The following is a 7,531-nucleotide window of genomic DNA, read 5'->3' as shown; positions in this document are numbered from 1 at the left end:
CGGAGAGGACCCGGGCGCCGCCAGCGCGCGAGGTGGCCCGGGCTGGCCGAGCTCCCCGCTTTGTTGTGCCGCACGGGAGGAGGCAGGGGCTTAGGCCCGACCTGGAGGCAGTGGACGGTCTTCGGAGGCCACATGGCCCTGCCGAAATGGCCGAGTTGCTCAGGTGACCATTTGTCATCCATCCATCGATGTCACTCAAGGTGCAGCTTAGGGATGAACTTCGGGATCACAGTGAATTTTCTTTCAGGACTGAGCCTGCAAACGGGTCCAGGCACACTGAAAGGTCTTCATTAAAGTTTCCTGGGCAGAGTTTATTGTAACTAAGATCATGTTTGGTGATTAACTCTACCTGTGACTAATTGAAGGCACACTAGAAGTGGGTATTTGTACAAATGCCTTTTTTTTTTTTTTTTTTTTTTTTTGCCTCCCGCAAGGATTCTACCTTAAGGCTAAAGAATGTACATGACATCCAGAAAGCCGTACAGGGACAGAGAGCAGCAGCTTGGGAAAAGGGGAGCCAATAGGTTGCGGCCCCAGAGGGACAAAGGAAGCCTAATTTTTGACAGTGTTCCCTTTGTACCGTTTGAACTGTGTGCCAGGTGGGTGTATGAACGCAAAGAAAGTCTCTGCCTTGCAGCCCGCCTCACAGGTTCTGGTCCGTGTTGGGTATGATGGCGAGCTTTTCCACGTGTGATTCTTCCCACAGGAAACACCTCCAAGCCATTTGGACTGTGGTGTCTGGCTGCATCCGTCAGATATTTTGGGGGATCAACTCTGTAACCAATCCTTAGGTGTTTGTAGTTGTCAATACCTGGTTTTGCTCTTACGGACATGTGGCAGTCAATCAGTATTTGTTGAATATTGAGTGAATAATGACTTCTGTTTCTCTCTGTATGATACAGAAAAAGGCTTTCCAGGCAAACCCTTATTCATTGCTGGAAGCCCACTGTGACCTCCAGGAGACCTTCCAGACTCTCGGCCCTCTCATGGCACACCAGGCCTAAGTCTCCCTGGCTCCATGGCCCTCCATGGCGTGCCCACACCTGGCATGGCAGTCAGAATACCTTATCATTATTTGTTCACCTGTAGAAGGTGACACCCAGACAGGAAATATCTTACTTTTGTATCCCAAGAGCTCAGCACAGAGCCAGGCACATACTAGGTGCTCATCAATGTCTGTTACATTAATTAATAAACAAAAGAAGTACAAGGCATTTAAAGGACCTTTGGCTAAATATAGACATTTGCTAAATATAGTAGCTTGAGTATAACTCCCTCCTGTGAAGACAGTCATTTATGTACGCATTTGACCACAGCGCCTAACAAGTGTTCCCTGCAAGGGCCAGAGGTGGCCAGTGATTCGCAAGTCTTGTCTTGATGTCAGTGGTTATGGGGCAAAAGAATGAGAAGAATGAAAGTTCCCAGAGTTTGCCTTTTATCCACTGGTGTTTTTGTTTGTTTGTTTGTTTGTTTATTTTGTTTTGTTTTGCTTTTTGACACAGTCCTACCCTGTTGCCCAGGCTGGAGTACAGTGGTGTGATCTCAGCTCACTGCAACCTCCACCTCCCGGGCTCAAGAGATCCTTCTGCCTCAGCCTCACCAGTAGCTGGGATTACAGGCACGCACCACCACACCTGGCTAATTTTTGTATTTTTAGTAGAGACGGGGTTTCACCATGTTAGCCGGGCTGGTCTCGAACTCCTGGCCTCAAGTGATCTGCCTGCCTTGGCCTCTCAAAGTGCAGGGATTACAGGCATGAGCCGCTGCGCCCAGTCTATCTGCTCTTTTTATAAAATAAATGGAAAAGAAAGGCAAGGGAACACTCCTTGGGTTGAGAGTCCCAGGTCCTGCCTCCCACCCAGGAAGATGCAGCTGGAGTTATAGAGATAGACTTGTGAGTCAGAGCTGGGCTTTGAAACGACATAGTTCTTTGCTAGCTGTGCCATCCTAGGAAGGTGAGTTACTCAATCTCCTCTGAGCCTCTGTTTTCTCATCTCTAAAATGGAGAAGAATAAATCTCCCCTGGCTGTCAGGATTAAAGAAAGTGGGTAGCAACATAAAGTATGTAACTAGGCGGAGGGTAAATATGAGAGCTCCTTACACACCCCTCCCTGTAAAACCCAGCCGTAGATGCAGCTGTTACGAGTGCTGAGTAGCACAGATTGACAGGGCTGGGGGAGCAGGTGTGACATCTTATGTTTTAGTACAAATTAAATTCTATTTCCCAACTGTGAAAATGAAAATCACTATTCAAATGGCAAATATCTATTCCTTGAATTCATCGGGGTTCTTATAGAAATCAAAAAAATTGTCTTAGGTTCAGTGCTTTCTTATTCACTCATTGACTCAACAGATACAAGTCATAGTATCCAAATTCCTGTCCTGGGGAGACTGGAGAGTCAGGGAGGAACCGGACAAGGACCTGCCTGCCCTCCAGGAGTTGGGCCAGAAAGGGGTTGACACCTGTAGCTCAATAATACTAACAGAAGACAGGAAGAGATCTGATATAAAAAAAGGGCGTAGACAATGCTCTGAAGGTTTGGACAGAGAGAATTATAGCAGGCCAGTGGTGTCAGAAGTGGCTTCCTGGAGGAAGTGGCATTTTGAGTTTTTGAAGGCTGTATCTACCAGTCAAGATGCTTTGGCTGCTGTGACGGAAACCCTGACTGGACAGGCATTGACAAGGGGAAGCATATTGGCTGGAGCACAGCAAGCCCGGAGGCAGGGTAGGATTCCCCGCCAGCCTCAGCAGTGGCTCGGGCCTCTTTTTCCCACAGTACCTGCGCAGCTGGTTGGGCTGGGCCATCCTCTGTGGGTGGCTTCATCCTCAGGCTGACTTGCTTCATGAAGGCCACTGGCCTTGGCTTTCCCGGGCTGCCGCTGTAGAGCCCACACAGCATCTTTTCTGGTGGCTCTCTCCGGAAAGGTGCGTGGGTCAACCCTGTGACCTGTCAGGCTTGTCCTAGGACTGGGGAGAGCCGGCCTCCCTGAAATACTTGGGAAGGTGTGGGGACCTGAAAGGAAACTGGGGAGCCTTCAAGAAAGTGGGAAGGAGTGAGCTGGCACTTGGGTCTGGCACCCAAGAACATGCCTTCTAGAGAGTAAGTGGAATATTCTGGGCCGAGGTCATTGGGAAGCCTGAATCACCTTGCAGGGATGTGGGTCCCAGTTCCGCTGGAGCGAGGGTAAGAGCTAGGCTCCACTGCACAGGGCTTTGCACTCTTCTGGGTAGAAGCAGGACTCACGGTGAGGGCAGCCTTTGGAGGGTGCATTTCTGCATCTGCAGCTGATGTCCTGCTTCCATGTTATGGTTTAAACTCTAGGCAAGCATATAGTAAAGAGAATTATTTGCATATGCTGTATTATCACAAGTCGATTATTCCTCACTCTCTTGTTGCGGTGGAATTCAGGCGGGATGTTGTCAGGAAAAAGGTTCAGTATGCATTGGAGAAGCTCATTAGCACCAAAGGCATGAGCTGCGCCTCCCACATCTGGGGAGGGGTGTTTCCAACGCAGATAGATTTTCCTCTCCTACCACGTTTCACATTCAGCTGGTGCATTTTGGTAGCATCCCAAACTTTTCATTCAGCACTCTGCAGCTGAGTAAAGTGATACTGGTCTCGCCATGCGATTCAGAGTATTGCTCTCAAATAAAGAGTGCTTTTCCCAACAGGAACAGTCATTTGCGCAGGCTGCATTAGGAACTCACCGTGGGGCCTTGTGACAGTGCGGTGAGCTTATTATGTCCTGGTGGTAGGTACCCCTTCCTCACCCAGCAGGACGGGGCCCCTCTCGCCCATAACTGTTTCTGCAGCCTCCTCTCCGAGCTGGCCGCTCTGTGGCCTGTGGCCTTGGGCCCTGATCCATGACAGGGGCACTGCTGCCCCACCTGGCTCCCCTTCACTGGCCCCAAGTTGACTTGTGGGCCTGCGGGTGCTGGCTGTTCAGGCCTCACAGCCGCCATCTTTCACTCAAGCCGTGGCCACACAGGAGTCCAGTTGTGGAGAAGGGGTCACGCTGCCCCCAAGGAGTCCAGTTGTGGAGAAGGGGTCACGCTGCCCCCAAGGAGTCCAGTTGTGGAGAAGGGGTCACGCTGCCCCCAAGGCAGCCTGCAGCCATCAAGTAACCATTTTGTGAGGACACAAAATGTGCCCCAGCCTTGTTTCAAGGTGCAACCAACTGTGCAGTGCGTTTCCTGCTCCGGAGCTCTCTGCGGGCCAGACTGAGGCTGACTCCTGCCGAGGCCACCTCCCCGCCCAACCCTTCACTCACCGGCCTGCCTCCCTCATGCCCCTGCTGGGACGGGGTTCACATCCAGTCCTGCCATGGGCTCTGCTTCTGGAACCCAACATAAAACCATGACCCTCGTTTCGGGTAGTTCATCAATATTGGGTCTTTTAATCTTAAGTCCCTCTTTCATTCCTCTTTTCTCCCTGTCCTTCCCAAATAGCCCTCCTCTATCAGCCTGGGTGGAGGGAGCCTGTCTCTCTTCTCCTCAAGGCTGTTGGAGAACCAAGCTGGGGGTGGGGTGCACGTGTTCTTTTCCAGAACAGCCGAGAAATGGGGTTCAGTGAGAAAACTTCGCTCCACCTCTCTCCAGCACTACCCTGACCTGGCCCTTGGGGGGTGGAGAGTCCAGGACTGAGGCCGGCTGCAGAGATGAAAATCTGGGTCCCCAATGCAGTCCCCTGCCCTCAGGTGAGGTGACCCTGGGGCCGGCATTCACCTGCACGCAACCAAGATGTCAGACTTGTCCCTACAGCCTATTTCACTTGATTTGAAAGTGAATTTCCTGACTTTTTTTCTCTGTGAATTTGCTTTTCTGAGGCTGGCCAGCAGATTTCACACCAACTGGGTGCTGCTGGACACTGGTTTGCCATTGGGGTCGGGCCCTGCCCCTTTGTTCCACAGGAGTTGGGAGAGGTGAGGGGCGTTCAGTGCCCGGCAGGACATAGGACTGTCCAGCCTGAACAACATCATGCCTCCATGTGTAACCCAGCCGCAGTGGAGTCCCTGAGGGCCGTTCTGCAGCTAATTCTCCTAAGCCAAACACCCATCTTGGCAGATCGTCTGCAAGGTTTTAGGAATGTGACAAGACCGGCATTCCAGACAGATTTTTACCGACAGTCTGAGCTGCTGGAGGGCGCGAACACTGCGCCTGTGACCTTGGGCTGTTTGTGCGATTCCCAAAAGATGCTTCTGGGTTTCTGAGTCCGCAGAAAACTCAGCTGTGGACAGGCCTGCTGGTCCCCGATGGCCCTGGGCCCCACCCCACAGCTATTTTTGTCAGAGGGCCAGCTGTCTCCCTTCTTCCTTTTCTGGGTGACTCTTGAGCCACTCGTTGGCGTGGTACTCGGGGTTGGGATGTGTGTGTGGAGGACATGAGAGGCGGTGTGGATAAGGGAAATTCAGGACCTGGCTTCTAGCCCTGCCCGTCCCCAGTGAGTGTGAGACAGGAAAGGAGAGAGGGGCGAACGGAGGTTGCTTCTAAGGCCCAAGGTGTACCAGTACTCTGGAAGCTCTACTCCCATAGTTTGTTTATATCCTGTGAAAAGAGTTCAGAGTCTCTATGTCTGACAGTGAGAAAAAAGAGACTCAGAGACAGCATGGGACATGGCTGAGGCCACCTGTTAATTAGGGGCTGCTAGTTCATGGCCCGGGCTGCTTCCTGGATCAGCCCCTCGGCTCCCTCCAAGACCCCATTCAGGCCATGTCCTGCAAACAAGCCACCTTCTTCCTATCCCTGGCACATGTTGTCCCCTGCTGACCTCTGAACCACCAGGGGTAACATTTCAGGAGACAGAGTCCCATATCTGTCTCTGCCTTACTGTGTCTCTCATCTTCTTTTTCCATCCTTTCATCTTTAAAAAATTTAATTTTTTTTCATCAGAGTAATATATGTTTTTACCCTAACCCCATATCGTCAGGCCGTTCCCCACACAGCAGGCTGGGCAGTCCTTTTAAAATATGTCAGATCATGTCACTTCTCTGATAAAAAACTTTCCAAGGGTGTCTTGTATTACTCCATGAAAGCCAAGTCCTTAAACAACCTACAAGACCCTAAATGATCTGGTAATGATCTCCTTGTTTATAAATAACATGCATATGTGTTACACATTAGTTTATCAATTGTAGATGCTATCAACTGGCTCCTGCATTGAAGGACAGGACTTGGTGTGCATGGGCCCAGTTCAGGCAGGCTCCCTACTTTCCTTCTCTGCATCACACTATAGTTCATTGCGTGTGAATGAATATTCACTGACAGGACAGACTGCTTAAGAGTATGGGTGCTAGAATCAGATTTCCTGGGTTCAAATCCCCATTCTGTCCCCTATACCATGACTTAGGGCAAGTTACTTATCAACTTTGTGCCTCAGTTCCCCCATAGTTAAGATGGGAAAGTTTTAGGAGTATACTTCACCCAGGGCAGTTATGAGGGTAAATGAGATCTTTCACAAAAATACCTCAGAACAATGTCTGTCACATAGTAAATGCTCAGTAAATGCTGGTAATGATGATGATGTTGCCGGCTATATAAATAATGTCAATTGCAGAGCCAAGCAGTGTACTATAATCTTTCTTTCCTTATACAACTTTCTGTTTCTTCTAGAGTTGATGATTTGTTTTCTTTTTCATTGCTCATCTGCCTACCTATCTAGCTTATCTATCTATATATCTACATATCTCCACAAAGTTTTCAGCAGAACCCATCAAAATGCTATGTTCTATATGATTAAACAAATCAGATAATCTATCAATTCCATTTTATTATCCCATGGAAATCTACCCACCGGAGACCTCTGTCCTCTAGATCCAGTCTGCTCTGGGTGTTCTCCTGGGGGTTTCCTGCACGTGCCATTCCCTCTGCCACCATTCTGAGAATTTCTTTTACCCCCTTTTTACTGTTGTTGTTAGGTCCCTGTTTTCTGGATTCCATATTATCTTCCTTCTTGGATTGCTATCTTATTTTTCTGAAACACATCCTTCAGTAGCTTTCGGAGTAAGAATGCCTCTTCTAAGTATTCACATGTCTGAAAATGTCTTTATTCTACATTCATACTTGATTGATAGTTTGGTTGTGTATAGAGTTCTACGTTAAAAATCATTTTCCAAAGAATGAGGAAGAACTCTGTGTCTTCTTTGGCATAATTTCTAGTAAGTATTGTTAATTGGAAAAAGTAATATACAGAAAATAAAAATGGTATGCTGTTCCTTGTGTGAGAAAGCCTGCAATTTTCCTGCATTTGCATAAAAATCACTGGCAGAACACAATGAAAGGACTGTGGGGATGCAGGTGGAAGCAGGTTGTCAAGTGCCACTCTTCATGCTCTTGATATTTGAACCATGTGACTGTATTACCTAGTCAATACAATAAACTAATAAATATCAAAAAAGTAAAATTAGGAGTTGGGCATATGGCTCACACCTGTAATTCCAACAACTCAGGAGGCTAAGGTGAAAGAATAGCTTGGGACCAAGAGTTCTAGTCCAGCTTGGGCAACAAAGTAGGACCCTTCCTCTAAAAAACATA

Source organism: Colobus angolensis, unplaced genomic scaffold, assembly GCF_000951035.1.
Source record: "Colobus angolensis palliatus isolate OR3802 unplaced genomic scaffold, Cang.pa_1.0 Scaffold82, whole genome shotgun sequence".
NCBI classification, from domain to species: Eukaryota; Metazoa; Chordata; class Mammalia; order Primates; family Cercopithecidae; genus Colobus; species Colobus angolensis.
This window is presented reverse-complemented; position numbering follows the sequence as displayed.